Source organism: Suncus etruscus, chromosome 20, assembly GCF_024139225.1.
Source record: "Suncus etruscus isolate mSunEtr1 chromosome 20, mSunEtr1.pri.cur, whole genome shotgun sequence".
Taxonomy (NCBI): Eukaryota; Metazoa; Chordata; class Mammalia; order Eulipotyphla; family Soricidae; genus Suncus; species Suncus etruscus.
Window position 1 is genome coordinate 352,455 of NC_064867.1, and position 16,438 is coordinate 368,892.

The window sequence follows — 16,438 nt, forward strand, 5'->3', positions numbered from 1 at the left end:
CATGCACACCCAAGCCTGTGTTCACAACCACACACATGTACACACACCTGCATGCCTACACAGACACTCACGCACATGCACACACGCAGCACACACTGTGTGTCTCAGCCCGTGCTGAGCTGTCCCGGCCAGTCCAGGCCCTGGGCCCAAGCAACCTTCTTGGCATTGAAATTACTCTTCTTCTTCCGGGCAGAGCCACAAAGCGAGAACTAGGGCTACGTCGGGCTCCTGAAGATGAAAAGCCTCTCTCTGGGTGGGTGTGGGTGTAGGATATCCATGGCCTCCACCGCCATGATGGCCACAGGGGCCACTTCACCAAGGGGCTCCAGGACCAGGTGGGCCCAGTTGCCCACACCCAAGAGCACAGCACGGTCAGCCAGGGGGGCACAGGGCCCGTCCTGTATGCTACGGAAAGATGGGAACGTGTGAGCTCCACACTGTGGGCAGAGCCCCCAGTGAGGTTCCCTAAGGCCTGCCACTTAGCTCCTGGCACTCCAAAAGGGCTGTTTTCAGGTACCTTTTTTTTGTGGGGCCACACTGGCATTGCTCAGGGCTTCCTCCTGGCTCTGCACTCAGGGATCACTCTTGGTGGTGTTTGGAGGATCAAATGGATACCAAGGATCGAACCCGGGTCAACCATGTTCAAGGCAAGGGCACTCCCTGCTGTGCAATAGCCGCAGCCCCAAAATTAAATAAATGTTCTATTTAATTTCAGAGCAATGCTCAGAGGTTGTGTGTGTGTGTGTGTGTGTGTGTGTGTGTGTGTGTGTGTGTGTGTGTGTGTGTGTGGCGCTCATGCCAGGTGCATGCTCTGACCTTGGAGTTACCTCCCCGGGGACTCTTCACAGAGGACCTGGGCTCCTCTTTGGGCCAGAGCCGGGGGCTGCTGCAGGCAGGATGATGTGACTACAGCTTCTTGAGAGACTTCACACTTGGGCCTAGGCACCACTGCTCCCCAGCAATTCTTGCAGCCAACTGCAAACCCAGCAGGACACCCTGTCCATTGGCCTCGTGGGTAGCAGTTGATGAAATCTGTCCCCCACACAGCATGACTCAGACCATGTGCATTTGAAACAGAAAGGGACCATATTTTTTCTGTTTGATTTTGGCTTGAGGGCCACACTCAACTCAGGGGGTCACTCCTGGCAATGTTTGGAGGACACAGGGCATGCAGGGATCAAACCCGGGTCAGCCATCTGTAAGGCAAACACCTTCTCTGCTGTGCTATCACTCTGGCCCGTGAAAGGGCTCAATTTGACATATGCCACAGGGGGGCTGCTGGGAGCCCAGCTGCTCCCAAGGATGGCCACCCTCAAATCCCCACAGTCATCCTGTGAGGCTCTTCTGTGTCCTTTGGGAAAGAAGTGGCTGGTGGGTCCCAATGAATGCCTGGTCATTGTAGCTCAGGGAGTCTGTGACTCCAGCTCTGAGAAAGAGGCTCCCCGCTTCTACCATCATCCCTGGGGCCTCTTGAGGCCTCTTGTGTGCCCAATGAGGCTGGGCACAGAGGTAGACCACCCTCCTGTCCTGCTGCCACCTCTGCATGTCCCTGGTCCCTCCATATATGGGACCAGGCCTTTGTTTCTCCAGAAGAACCCACCATCCTTAGCCTGACCTACACTTCCTCCCACTATGATTTCTGGGCCACTCAATTTGCTCCCCAGACTCTGATCATGGATATAGACATGGGGGCAGTAAGGCACTTTTGAAATCACAAAATGACCCTGACATGAGAAATCTCACCTATGGGGAAGACTCAATCAGGTGGGAAGACTCAATGGGCAGCCTGGGGTTCCCACCCCTACCTACAGCTCCCACAGACTGAGAAGATCAAGCTGCTCTTCCTGCTGCAAGAAACAAAGCAAAAGCACAGCAGATAGGGTATTTGCTTTGCATGTTCAATCCGGGGTCGATCTCAGCATCCCATATGGTCTCTTGAGCCCAGCCAGGACTGATTCCTGAGTGCAGAGCCAGGAGTGACCCAAAAACCAAGAAGAAAGGAATGAGTAGTGCCTGGGCCCTGGCAAGGCAGGATGTATGGGGTTGAGAGAATCCCTCAACGGTTACTTTGGGCTCCTCTACCTCCACTTTCCTGGGAACTGAGTTTCCCATTGGGGATCTTCCCATTGGGGAGAGTGTGCCTGAAGGAATTCCTCTCCAGAATGCAGTTAAAATGATCGTCATGGGGTGGAGTGTCAGCACAGCAGGGTGGACATTTCCCTTGCATGCAGCAGACCCAGGTTCAACCCCCAGCATCCCATAGATGTCTCACACACCTCTGGATGTGCCCCCCAAAAAACACTATGGGTCATTCCAATGCTGTGAGAACACCCCCCCCCAACTCACCTTCACAGCATAGCTCATATCTGAGGTTCCTCGCCCTGCCTCTCCCCCACCCCATCCTCCAGTGCCTCTCCTTATCTCTGCTTCTGCTGGTATGCCCACTGTATACTCTCCACCCCTCTGCTTAGCAGCTCTCCCCGAAGTCTGCTCTCTAAGCCTTGCCACCAGCTCCCCTGCTTCAGTTAACTTCAGTTAAAAAAGAAGAAGCCGGGGGGGGGGGGAAGGGGGGGATGCGGGAGAAATAGTACAGGGCCAAGCACTCATCTTGCACGTTGTCATTCCCGGCTCTAACCCAGGCACCACTGAGGGTCCCCTAAACACCAGCAGGAACAAGAGTCAGGAGAGAACTCTGAGCACTGGCAGGTGTGACCACCCTCCCCAAAAAGAAAAAAGCAAGATGGAATAGACTCTCCAAGCCATGATCCTACCCAGAAAGCAAGGGAGAGCTCTGGCCCTCTACAGAGTGATGGCTGGTGGGAGAAACCCTTAATGTTTGTGAAAAACAATGTTCACTTTTCGTTTTTTCATACTGCATGTGCTTGACCAAACACCCTGTCTCGGTCAAGACAAAGTCAACATTTTATGGGGATCCCCAGATACAAGAGGCACATACAAGTCATAGCTAATGTCACATGGGCAGAAGGAAACGGAATTTTCTGGAAAGGGGAAAGGCTGCACTTTGGCTCACATCTAGTTAAGACAGCCTGTTGCTGAAATGCCCAGATCTGTTCTGGCAACCTCACAGGCCCCTGCTGGGCTAGCTCTATCCTGAGTTCATCTGGAGCAGAGAAGGACAGACCCAAGAGGGAACCCCAACCTGGCTTTCCTAGTGTTGCCACCCCAAGCCTGAACACTGTTCAGCTCTTACTGTATCTGGTCTTAACAAAGAAGCCACATTTGGAGACAAGGGAAGAGCAGTTGTCTCTGGCTTGCAGAACTGCTAACATTTCCTTTCTTTTCTCTTTTCCCCTTTGTGCATTTCTTGCACGTTCTCTTGCATGTGTAGATGACACCTTTACAGGCTAAAAAATAAATGTTCTTCATATTCAACTTGGAAAAATAAACCAAGAGATGAGATTCAGACTCAGCAACCTTTCTGACCTAATGAGAAAGCCCTGGTTGTAACCAGCTACCCATTGCTCGGGGACCATGCAGTGCCCTCTGGGGACATGTGGGTACCCTGCTGCCCTTGTCCTCTGTGACCCTCAGTGTTCAAAGGGACCACACCTGCACTCACCCCTGCCTGCCCACATTGGCCGGCTCTTCAAGGTCACCCTCCACCACGAGGCCAAGATATTTCTGGCCAAAGGAGTCCAGTGCAGCCAGCAAATCCAGTTGCGAGGCTGAGGGCAGAGCCAGGCTCGAGAGCTGGAGCAGCATGCCCAGGGACACCAGGCTCAGCTCCTGGGGGGGTGAATGCTGAGAAAGTAGAACATCACCCCGCGGCTTCTGTCCAGGCTCAGGGAGAGAGAGAGACTGGGCAGTGTGGATGTGCCTCCACTGTCCCAGGTCACAGAGCCACAAAGAAACACATCAGTGCAGAAGCCCTGACTCCTGCACCTCCGTAAGTAAAGATTCCCGTGCCCAGATAAAGCCCGCCATGCCTAGGCCCACCAGAGATACTACAACAGCCTGTGTCTTAATTCCTCTGAATGCATGGCACTTAGGCAAGAAAAGAGTTTACCTGGGGCACCCCAGAATGCACCAGCTGGGCTGGGAGTAGGGGCTGAGGCTTCCAGATCACAGGAATAATTTGCAGACTGGACAGACTGACGAGGGAGTCTGTCTCCATCTTCTCCAGAGAATCTTCCAGCATGACACTGGCCTGAAGTTCTGCTCGCAGGCTGGAAGGAACATGAGGAGAGCCCTGTGAGGCCAGTTCTGGGGGACAGGGGCTCCCCAGAGACCACCTTCAAGTAATAACAAGATGCAAATCAAATTGCTCAGATGAGTCAGGAACTGGCCTAGTTCCCCCAGCAGGCCCACATCTGGCACCCTGGAATGGAAACTGAACAGAGCCACTCTTCAGGGTTGGTTCTGACCCGAGACTAGTGGCCCCTTTTAACCCCGAGGACCCCCTGGAACCTCACCTGAAGCTCCCCCATTAAAGCCAGTGCCAACACTGTGCAGGCACAGTGCTAACAGCACTTTCCCATGGGAAGCCGGGTGTACATTAGGGCTCTGCACCCCCTAAACTCCTGATCTAGAGCCAGAAACCCCCCTCCTTTCTGAGGTACAGAGCAGCCTGGCTGTTTGCTTCTGCAGAAATGCCCCCCAGACAACCAGTCTATCCTCCCCTGCCTCATTAATCTGGGGTGTGTTTCGAAAACAGGGTCACACTGGGGATACGGTTTGTGCCTCAACATTCAAATCACTGAGAAAATCAAAAGGCAGGGTGCTGCCAGCTTTGTGACTCTAGGGAGATGGGTCACAGGCAGTCCTGTGTGCACTGGTGACATCTGCCTGAGGACCAGCGTGGGCACCAGGGATGGAGAGAGGTTGCAATTGCTGATAATAGGTTGGGGCTGGTTGGCCTCCTGCCATTCTGGCGCCATTTTCATGAGTTCCTGTGCATCTCTGACATTTTTTAGAAAAGAAATTAAGGGGCCGGGGCTACCAGCATGGTTCAAAGGGTGGAGCTGAGCTCTAGGGCTTGACAATGCACTGTGGTACACCAAAAAAGAGTTTTAGAATAAGATTTTTGGGGACTGGAGAGACTGTGCAAGGGTGAAAGTCTTGCATTGCATTTGGCCAGCCACATGGCTGATCCATTCTCCATTCCCAATGACACTGCAAATGTCCCCCGCACTATCAGTGGTCACTTCTGAGCACAGCACTTGGGCAGTTCCTAAACTATCCCTGGGTGTGACCTAACAGCTGAGAGACCCAAAACTAGGCTGTTCAGTAAAAGCACTATGATGTTAACGGTGGGAAATAGTAACAGGAAAGAAGCAAGGAAGAAACGGTGCTGGCTCTGGTAGGAGTAAGACTGGGGTTTGGGGGTGCTGGAACCTCACCTCAGCTGCTGCTGCTTCAGCAGCTTGGGACGATGGTTCAGGCTCACTGCAGGGTGACTGACACTTGCCTCTCGGAATTCAGCCCCTCAGCTGCCCACTGCTGCAGCCTGGCCACTCCTGCAGCACCAGCTTGTCCTCCAATTTCCTCTCCAGCTCCCGCAGCTCCTGTGCACACAGGGGCAGTGCCAAAAAGCCAGGGTCTTAGAAGGATCATCACCAGATCAATTCCCACTCAATGTCCATGTCTGCCCAACTCCTGCCATTGCCTGATCCTCCCCCCACTGCCTATGCTCCTGCCCTTGTGGGTGTACACTGCCCCATCCATAACGATTTTCCTTGCATTTTCCTTCCAGCCCTGAATCCTCAGGGACACAGTCTCTCGAGGCATAGACCCTTATCTGTAGTGGTCACTCTCTACCCTTCCCATGTGCCTGCGATCAACCACATGATCGAGTGCCCCCAATTCACCTACTGCAGCCTGCACCCCCAAAGCATGGTATTTGCTAGCAGAGCCTTGCGAGAGAATTAGACAAAGTCATGGGGCAGGGCTCCCTGTGGTGTCCGTGTCTTTGTGAGTGGACAGACTGCTGGTCTCCCTGCCTTGTGCACCCCACCAACAAGGCAGCCACAGGAGGAGAGAGCCTCCAAGAGTCCATGGGTGCCTAGTCAGGGTGTCCCAGGATGTAATCAGTGCTCGGAAGCAGGGAGTCCGTGCTTTGTTCTCGAAGCCTAAGTGGACCCAGCCGGGTTTTGCAGGCATAAGTCCTGGACCAACGAGCTGTTCCCATTCCCGCCCACCTGAGTGCCAGCAGTCCCACATGGAACCAACTGGAGAAGGGTTCCTGAGCTATGCATGTCCACCACCACCACTCTTGGCCTGCCAAGTCCTGTGCAAGCACTCAGCTCTGGGGGTCTATGGAATCAGATCGTTGACCCTTTATAAGGTATCCGCATGTTTTACCCATTTTACAGATGAAGAAACAGAAGCAAAGAAGAGAAAACAATTTTCTAGGTCTTGTGGCAGCGCCAGAGCTGGAGGCCAGGCTGGCTGGCTCCAGGGTTCATTCCTTCCCTGTACAAGCTGCTTCTCAGGAGTCCAACCCAGAAATGCCACCTTCTAAGGGACCAGGCTCAAGTACTAAGACAAAACACTGTCGCTGCTTGGGGGAAGGGAGCAGGAGAGCTGCAAGTCTCACAGCACGAGGATACCTCTTATTTGTCTTCACCAGACTAGCCAGGGCCCTGGGTGAGGGTAGAGCAACTGGGTGGGGTGCCAGCAACTCTTAAGGTCGGGGGTGGGCTGCATAGAGAATGGTGGTCCTGACCCTCCTAACATATATACAGGACAATTGAGCTTTCTGCGGAGGAACCAAAGTTTGTACCCAAGTCTCCCAACAAGGTGTTTAAAGTCCCTCAAAAGCTCAGGTTGATGGGCCGGAGCCATAGCATAGTGGAGAGGGCATTTGCCTTGCACACAGATGACCTGGGTTCGATCCCTGGCATCCCATAAGGTCCCTTGAGTGTGCCAGTAGTAATTTCTGAGTGCAGAGCGAGGAGTATCCCCTGAGCAATGCAGGGTGTAGCTCCAAAACAAAGCAAAAAGCTGAGGATGGATCCTGGGGATCAAAGACAGAAGCAGCAGCCAGGGGGGAAACTAAGGTCAAAGCAACAAGAGTTGCTGGACTTCTATTCCAAGGACCCAAAGAACCTTTGAGCATCACAATCTGAACCATCAGCCCAGGCACTTTCCAGCAGCATGTTCTGTTGGCGCTGCCAGGAGGCTGCTCACAGTCATGCTGCCTCGGAGAAAATAGCCCGTCACACTACCAGCACCCTCTACCCCTGCCAGCTGGCAAGCTGCCCACGGGGCCCTCACACCAAAGAATCTAACAGAACGATACAGGAAGACATACAGGCTACAGCGCAGAAGCTATGGTGCCAAACTCTCCCAGAGGCCAGTCCTGCCTTCCTGAGAGTAGTCTCCACCATCCCCTGCCCGAGCACGGGTGGATTCAAGACTTGGGTCTGGGCTCCCCTCACCCCCACAGCTCCCCATCTCCCCCCCCCCAGCTCTCCTGAGGGCAGGGACTACAGGCTGGCTGATCTCTCAGCCCAGCAGGGATCAGTGTCAACTGGTGGGAGAAGTCACAGCCCTCCTCAGTCACAGCTTCCAGTTCAGATTCAGATTCTAAAGGCAGTGAGAACTCTGAGGGTCTGCACCATGCCAGACATTTAGGCAGTAGATTTACATAAATTCACCTTAAACAATGATTTGGAGGGCTTCCAGGCAGAGCTCAGAGGATCCAGGGGCCTCTCCCGAAGAACTTTGGCCAATCAGGCAAGGCAGTTCAACCGTAGGACTTCAGTACATGATGCTGCTCTGGCTCTGCAGTGCACACACCCCTGACCTGTTATCTCCTTCCCTACCGAACCCATTAATCTTCACAAAGCAGTCCAAGGCAGGATTTTGCTGTTGTCCCATTTTAGAGAAGGGAGGGGGCCTCTGAAATATAGATCCCCTGAAATCACAGAGATGATAAATGATCTCAAGTTTCTCCAACTCTGGGTTTGTGTCTCAACTCCACTATTCTGAGAAACACTCCACTGAGCTCAACTGAATGAATAGACAGATGAGAGGGCTGATAAATAGGTGGACAAGTCGGTGACAAATGGATGGATGAATGAGTGATTGGATGGATGAGTGGGCTGGTGAATGCATGGATGAATGGGTCAGCGGGTGTTGTGCAGATGACTAGATTGATGGAAGGGTACACAGATAAATAATAATGATTACAGGTAAGTAGTCAGATAAGTAAATAATTAGAGGGATAAGTAAATGATCTAGATTCATAGATTATAATAGATAACCAAATGGATTGGATAAATGCATGGATGGATGTATAGATGGGTAGGTGGATGGACAGATTTATAAATGTATTTATATGTATTTAACAGTAATATAATATATAACATATATTATATATAATATAATATATAACATATATTATATATAATATAATATAAATGTATTTATATTTATTTAATAGATTTATAAATGCAAGAGTGGATAATGGATGGATGGAAGAATGAGTGTGTGGATGGATAGAGTAGACAGATATTGGTGCTGAAAAGACGGGAGAGTAGGGAAGGCACTTGCTTTGCACAGTCAATCAGTTTTAATCCCCAGCATCACATACAGTCCTCAAGTCCTATCAGGATTGATTCCTGAGCACAGAGCTAGGAGTAAGCCCTGAGCACAGCTGGTGGTGGCTCCCCAAAAGGAGTTCATGAATAGAAGGGTACATAGATGGGATAGAAGAGTGCATAGATAGGAGGATGGACAGATAAATAACGATGATAGAAAAATAAGGTAGCAATTAAGTAGATGCTTAGATAACTATATAATTGCTACATCTCAATAGAGAGACAGACAGATTAAGAGAGAGAGAGATAGCAGATCATCACCAGATAGATTGATGATAGATAGATAGATAGATAGATAGATAGATAGATAGATAGATAGATAGATAGATAGATAGATAGATAGATAGATAGATAGATAGATAGGTAGGTAGGTAGGTAGATAGGTAGATAGGTAGGTAGATAAACAGACAATGGAACAACTGGATCATTTTGGACCTTTATTGGGTAGCTTGGTTTCAGGAGCGAATGAGACAAGGCGCACAACAGGAAACTCACATCCGAGAGTGGGAGACAGAGCAGGAACTGCCATATGTGCAGGGATTCTCGAAGGAAGTTCTCAAGCACACTCAACCAAGTCCTAGTTACTTAGAGCCTATGCTGGGCCTCAGTAGCATGGGCAAGCACAGAAGCACAATCAGCAGAGGGCCTGAATGCTTCTCCCAGGGGCTAGGGGCTAAACTGTAGGGTTCAGAGGAGGGGAAGGGGGAGGTGATTGGATGAGGGGCTGTCCATGTGATTCTATTTTTCAGATCCCTGTGGTGTGTTATGGCTTGAGGAAGAAATGGGCCCTGCCAAAGGAGGCCAGTAAAATTTGATGAAGCAGACTCTTGCCAAGCCTGCTGACAGGCGCACTGGAGCACTTACCAGAAAGGCACAGCTGGCACCCTGAAAACAAAACCCACATCTTGTTTCTCATGTCCTGACCATGTCAACCAAACTGTACATTCCAAAACATCTGGACATTCCAAAACCATCACATCACCATCTTGTGACCCAGATAGCCCTCCTATTTCCACGATAAGACTTTCCCTCACACTGGCAGTCCTTTAAACCTGACTAGCTGCATCTGGATAAGTATCCTGCCCCGACTACAGTAAACGAGCTGTCCCTGCAGCTGCTCCCAGAGGGCTTGTTCTGACTCCCTTACTCAACCCCGCTCTCCCGCCTCATTCTTAGCTGTTCCTCCAAGGTCTGGTCATGAACTTGCCCAGGTTCTGACACTACTGGCACCAAGCTGGACTCGAAGGGCAGAAGGGAGGCTTTCGTTTTTTCCACAAGAGGCCTCAGGCACAGGATTGACCTTCTGAAGTCTCATTTCTGCCTCAGTATCCCAAATAAATGAAAATATGTTTTTCCAGAAAGATAAAACAGGGGAGAGCACTCTGGCCTCTCATGCAACTCACCGCAATTTAATAATCACTAGCACCCCATTTAGCTCCAACGCCCAAAGTGTGCCTCCAGAACACAAAGCTAGGAGCTAATAGCCCCTGATCACTGCTAGGTGTGGCCTTCTCAAATCCCCACCCGACTCCCCACCCCTCAAAAAAACAAAATAAGAAAAATCTCACTGGTGGACAGATGTATCCAACACTTAACTCAATGTCCTGGGCACACACAAGAGCCTGGGCAGTGGAAAGGGGAAAATTTGGACTAAGTAGGCAGGAGGCAATGAGAAGACAGGGAGGAAGAAGCTGAAGATCAGAAAATGAAAGTCACAGCACTGAAAGGGAAAGAGTCAAGAGCAGACAGTGAGTGAAGCCGACCAGCTCCTCAGAGCCGGATCCACCTCTTGCCATAATCTCATCATTACTCCCTTTCCCCAATCCCATTACATGCCCGCTGGCCAATGTTTCAGTCCTACAAAAAAGGAGCCTGAAACGTTCCATCAAGTGAGGTCTACTGGAGATTGCGTACTCAGTAGCTGGCTCTTCCAAAGAGTTTCACTTCATGCTTTTTGAATTCTCCTGAATGTTTAACAACTTTATAAGCCTGTTCCCAATGGGAGAGTGGTTTTCCCAGAGTGATTAAGCTGAAGAATCAGTCTGATATTTGAAGCAAAGCAAAGGTGAATCTCTCTAAAGGCAGATGGGGAAAGAGAGATTTCAGCCTGGCTATTGCCTGGCTGGATCACACCCTCTGCTAGAACCACTTTCTGTTCCCAAACCCAGAAAGTCGACTGCTCCAAACACACTGGAAAGAAAAGACACTGTGATGGAACTCACAAAAGTCAGAAGACAAAGTGTTTGGGTAAAACAGTGTTTCTGGGCTCAACGGAGCTATCTTTGACCTAAGGACCTTGTAAAAATTATTTCATTATTATCATCAAAGGGGTTTTATTTTGAAGGAGAATAACAACGATACAAATACAAACAAAATACAAATAAACACATGAAGTTGATTTTTTTTCTCCTATATTTTACACTTTATCATGTTGCTCCAATCTGTTACTTAAATCACACTCCAGTGGGAACCACCAGTGATATGTCCCAACATCAGTGTTTCAGACTTTTTTTCAGAGTTTTGTCAAGGCATAGTTTACTGTTAAACCAACGTTGTGTTCCTAGGGGGAAATACAACCTAATAGGGGATCAAGAGATAGTGCAACGGGTAGAGAACTTATTTGCTTTGCACATAGCGGTGGATATGGTCCCCCAAGCACCACTGGATCCTTATTTTAATAAATGCTGCTTATAAATTAACTAATTTTACAGGTATGAAATCAAGCTTATGTGTGAGCTTTTTTTCTCTCCTACTGCTCCCCGAGGATCCAATGAACTACTGACTCTCATTTGTAGTTGTACCTCCAGAATAATCTATAGACAAGGGCAGGGAAAACACTGCTACTGGATTTGCGGGATCCTCAAAAAGCTACATGTTCTTGTGACAGAACATGTTTTGAAGCACTGACCCTATTTCTTTCATGGTAATAATACCCAGACTTATTTTTCAAATGTATATCTATTCTGTTATTGCTTGTCTTCTAGATCATTTTGAGATCATGAATATAAATTGCTGGTAGAATTCTTTTGTTTCTAAAGCCTGTTGTAGTTGTTATTTTGGTCACTTTCTATACTTCTAAGATCATTTGCTTGTTTCTTATTTCTTTTTGTGTGTGTATGGCCAGTCTTATATAAAATCTGTCAAATGTATTGGACTTTTCCAACAATTTACTTTGCACTTTTAAAATTTTTTCTTTGATCATATTGCTTTTAATTGATCTATGCTCACTTACTTCCTTTTTTTTCCAGTTTCATTGATTGTTGCATCTCCCCAACTTCTTACATAATCTTTACTGTGGCTATTTTTAAACTTCTAACAAAGTTTAAGTCCTAAATTTCCCTTTAAAGTCTGCATTTGCTGAATTCCATAAAGTTTGATAGGTTGTGTGGCCAGAGCGGTGGTGCAAGCAGTAAGGCTGGTGCTAGCCTAGGCCGGAATGAGGTTCAATCCTCTGGCATCCCATATGGTCCCCTGAGCCAGGAGCGATTTCTGAGTGCATAGTCAGGAGTAACCCCTGAGCATCACTGGGTGTGGCCCCCTCCAAAAAGATTGATAGATTGTATTATTATTTTTCAGTTTTGTAAAAATTTTAGATTTCCATTATGATGTGTGTGTGTGTTTTGAGACCAAACCCAACTGTGTTTAAAGTTGGGTTGTCAAGAATCCATATGTAGTGTTGTTGTTCCTATTGGAATCAGCTGTGAGCAAGGCAAAGGCTTTACCCACTGTATTGTCTCTGGCCCCATTATGTACTATTAAACACACAAGTTACTAGGAAGTGATGTCTCAAAATCTCCAAAGTACACACTACATATAGTAGTCCTTTCAAAAGAGGACTTAAATGAAATTGCTCTTCTTGAAGAGGTGATCAAAATATTATAGTGTTGATTATTTTTAATCGTTCCAATGCATCCTGAACAAGAGTCGGCATCTATTAACTGCTGGCATGAGAGTCTCTGTGTACAGTATATCAAGTGTAGCTTATTAAATACACTGTTTGGTTTTTTTGTTTGTTTGTTTCTTTTGATCCAACAATTAATTCCTGTAGAGACATGCCAGATTCCCCACTGTGAGTGAGGGTCAATTTATCAACCTCTCCCTTTTGTTCCACCAATTTTTCTTTCTGTTTCTTTTTGACATGCTCACAAGTTTACCTTTGACCTGTTCTCCACATACAAATATTTAATCAAGGGCTGGAGTGATAGTACAGCAGGTAGGGCATTTGCATTGCACTCAGCCAACCCGGGTTTGATGCTCAGCATCCCCAAGCCTGCCAGGAGTAACTCCTGAACATCATCAGGTGTGGCCCCTCAAAATAAAACAAAAATTTAATCACATTGGTGATCTTGAATAATTTCATGAGTCATTTTTATTTTCCATCCTGATATTCTAGGCACTCAAAGTCCCAGGAAATGCTAATCTGTCATCTTCCCCCCTGCATATTATTCACCTTGTGTCACCTCTTTATGTTTTCAGAGGCTTTTTCTATATTTTCTTTGTTCCTTTCTGTTTTGTGGGTCACACCATAGAGCTCTGTGCTCAGGGCTCAATCCTGGAGGGATTCCAGGGGCCTTACCCTACATGATGCCAGGGTTGGAACCCAGGTTGACCACATGCAACACATCACATACCCCCTTGCACTATTTCTCGGGCCAGCTAGTCCAATGTTAACTGAAATTAGAAGACTGACTTGACCCTTTGGAAATCCTGAGGGCCAAATGTGGCATCACTATTTTTGGAAGATCTGCCTGTCTCAGGGAATCAACCACAAGACAGGCAACAGGGCTGGAGGTGTCTCTCTGGGCAGGGAGCACTCACTGGGCTTCAGGACTCCAGGACTTTGGCGCAGGTCTCTGCAGTCAGTGTCTGGGATGAGCTCAGCTCTTCCAGGAGCAGGCCCTAGATGCTCAGCAGGGTGGTATAGGCCAACAGGTTCTTGGTTATCCATGACACCTTCTGGAACTGCAAGGACATCAGGGATTTGGCAAAGCAGCCCTCCTGGGCCTCCAGTTGCTGCATTCTCTCAGCCCACAGCTCTGCTCGGACATGGGGCAGGAGACAGAGGGGTTGGCAAACAGAAAGGAAAGCTGACTGTAGGACCTGCTGGATCTGGTCATGAGGGCATCACCCAAGGAACCATGGGGCATCTCCCAAGGGCCATCTCTGTGGCCTTCAATGGAGCTAAAGTAAAGAATACTCTGCAGTGGGGTGGGGGTCCCCTGCAGAGGGTAGAAGGGCCTGCCATGAAACTCTAGCCTATGCACATTAACCTGCTCTAAACACAAGCTGTTTCCTTCCCCTCTGCCATATTATTTCTTGCTGTCTTTGGAGTGGGTTGAGTTGGTGTTGGAGGCCCAGGCCCAGCAGTGTTCACAGCTCCTCCTATCTCTGTGCTCTGTGTTCAGAAGGCACCATCATTCCACCCCAACCCATGGTGCCATGGGTTGAACACACACACATGTAATGTTTATTTAGTTGTTCTATAGCTTTATAGTTTATTCGATACAACTACGCAGTTAGATTTTGCTTTCTCAGATGTACTGCCCAGACACCTTTTGGCCCTAAGACTCCTGCAGCTTAGAAAGAAAGCAATTCATTACCATTCCTAGGACCCCCTGATGCTAAGGCAGCTGACATTGTCCTAGGTTTCCAGGCACCTCCAGACACCTCTGTCCCCACTGGCAGCCAAGCTAGATAAGTGGCGCCAGGGAAGGAGGCCGTGTGATGTGTGCTGGAATTAATGTAAACCTGTGGAATGTTGGGATATCACCCTTTGTGTGTACCTGACTAAGAAGTAATGGAATGACCTGACAGGGACAAAAACCTGCTCTCCCCTGCACTCGGGGTTCAAGACAGCTTTTTGTGCTCGAACCCAGGCCCGCCTGCAATAAGGCAATCTCCAAAAATTCACGGCTTGACTCGCCTCAATTTTTGTAGTTCTAATAATAAGGTGAGCACGCAAGCCTGGCACAACCCCTTCGGCCATCCTGCTGAGTTTGGCTCGAGCTCCCTGAGAAACAAGACTGGCCCCACTCAAGAAGGGACTTTCACCACGCCCGCCTTGAGCTCAGGCCTCCCTGGTGACTTCCAGCTCACTTCTAGAGGCTCCCTGGTCCCTCCAGAGGGGCAGGTGTCACCGTGCCAGGGAAGGCCCAACCCTCTGGGACACTCCCTCCAAGAGCCAAGCGCTCTAGTTCTGTGTATTTAGGCAGATTTATACCTCAGATGTGAAGCACGAGTAAAGCCTTTGCATTGTAGTTTTTAAAGACAGGTTTTTTGAAAATAAAACTTTTGCTGTGGACAGGGAAAAAGGCAAGATTGTGGGATTCCTCCGCTTCTTTTGCTCATTCAGCAAGCCTAGAAAAATGCCCCTAGAGAAAAGGATTTCATCCTCGCCTGAGAGAGCTCCAGGGAAAAGAGGCAGATTTGCATATTCCTCCTGACAGGAGTCATTAAATATTCAAGCAACCTAAAGTCATAAAATTCGTTTTGCAAAATCACATGCGTGCTAACGACTCTTATTCTGAATGAGAAACTCAAATAACTTCCATCCCTTGTCCCTGGCAAGCTTGCAGCTCAAAGAGGACCTTCTCTGAGGGAGCTACCCCCACCCCACACCAGCAGCAGAGTTAGGAGAATTTAGGCGTCACTCACTCCTTCCGCCCTGGTTTGGGCAGAAAGACAACAGAGGCACAACAGAACCATGAGACTCTCAGAGCCAGCTTCACTCCAGGAACCGTCCTAGTGAAAATGTGTGTGTGGTGGGCAAGGGGGCGGTGGCGGAGCAGGGGGCGGGATCATGAGGTAGAACACATGACTGTGTATGTGAGGTCCTAAGTTGAATTCTTGCAGTTCATTTGGGCCCCCAGAATGACTGGCTGAGACATTGGTGCTCCCCAGCTGCTGGTTCTGAGCAGTACTCTGTCTCTGGACCCTGGCTTGGAACCCTTGGCCCATGAGCCACCTATGGATACAGTGGTCCCAGGGACCCAGCCATGATGCTTGGAGCCACACAGGCCCTGGGGGTTCTGTTGGTACTAGCTGGTCCTTCTCTCTCGGTAATAAGAGGCCTTTGAATTGGTCTTCATGTTGTCTTCTAATTAGATGCCTCTCCCTTGGTTCCTTTGGTTTTCCTATTTAAAAGATGTTTTCCCATTGCCTCCTCATCTGGCTTTTTCCCCTCCCCTTGGGGGTGGGCTTGGCTTTTCCCAATAACAGCTGCTTTGGGGGCCTAGAGGGGAAGCTGCCATCTTGGCTCATGGTTCCACGTGGTGGAGCGACTGGCTCATGGGTGAACAGCTTGCCGTGTGAGTTTCTGGCCTGCTATTCCTTCTGAACCATGTATAGATTATTTCCTGCGTCAAATTTGCTGCCGGACCTGAATCTCTTGCCCTACCTGGATTGGGGCATGGGGATCCCTCTCCCTCTCTGGGGATTATGGAACACACAACAGATGATTTCACAGGGTCCCAGGACATAGGGCTCTTTCTGTCTGACCTTCTCCACCAGGTCCTTGAGGAGCTGTTCCTCAAAAACCTGGATCTTGTCCTCGATGCACTTTTTCAGCAGGTCTATTCTGCTCTTTCTCTTGGAGTGTGCTTTCCTTGCTTTGGAAGGGTGCTGAGGGGTGGGAAACCAGTCAGAAAGGTGCACCAGCCCCTAGCCCCTCCTGCAGCCCACAGTCCCTTCCTGCAGTCTGCAACCCCCAGCTTCCCCGAGCAGGAAAGCTTCTAGAGCTCACTGCTGGGCCTGCAGTGCCATCTCATGAGGCAGAGAGTTGGAGCTGCTATTTGGGGGGCCGGCACTTGTGTCCTGTGACGGGCTCTGGTGGGCAGAGTCCATGCTCTGCAGTAGACAGGGGACCCACTCAGGCT

At 49.2% G+C, this 16,438-nt stretch overlaps 1 pseudogene; it reads right to left on the reverse strand.

Annotated features, from left to right (window-relative positions):
• Nucleotides 1–215: 215 nt before the first annotated feature.
• The window catches only part of LOC125998180 (limbin-like), a 42,004-nt pseudogene continuing 25,781 nt past the window's right edge, over nucleotides 216–16,438 (reverse strand).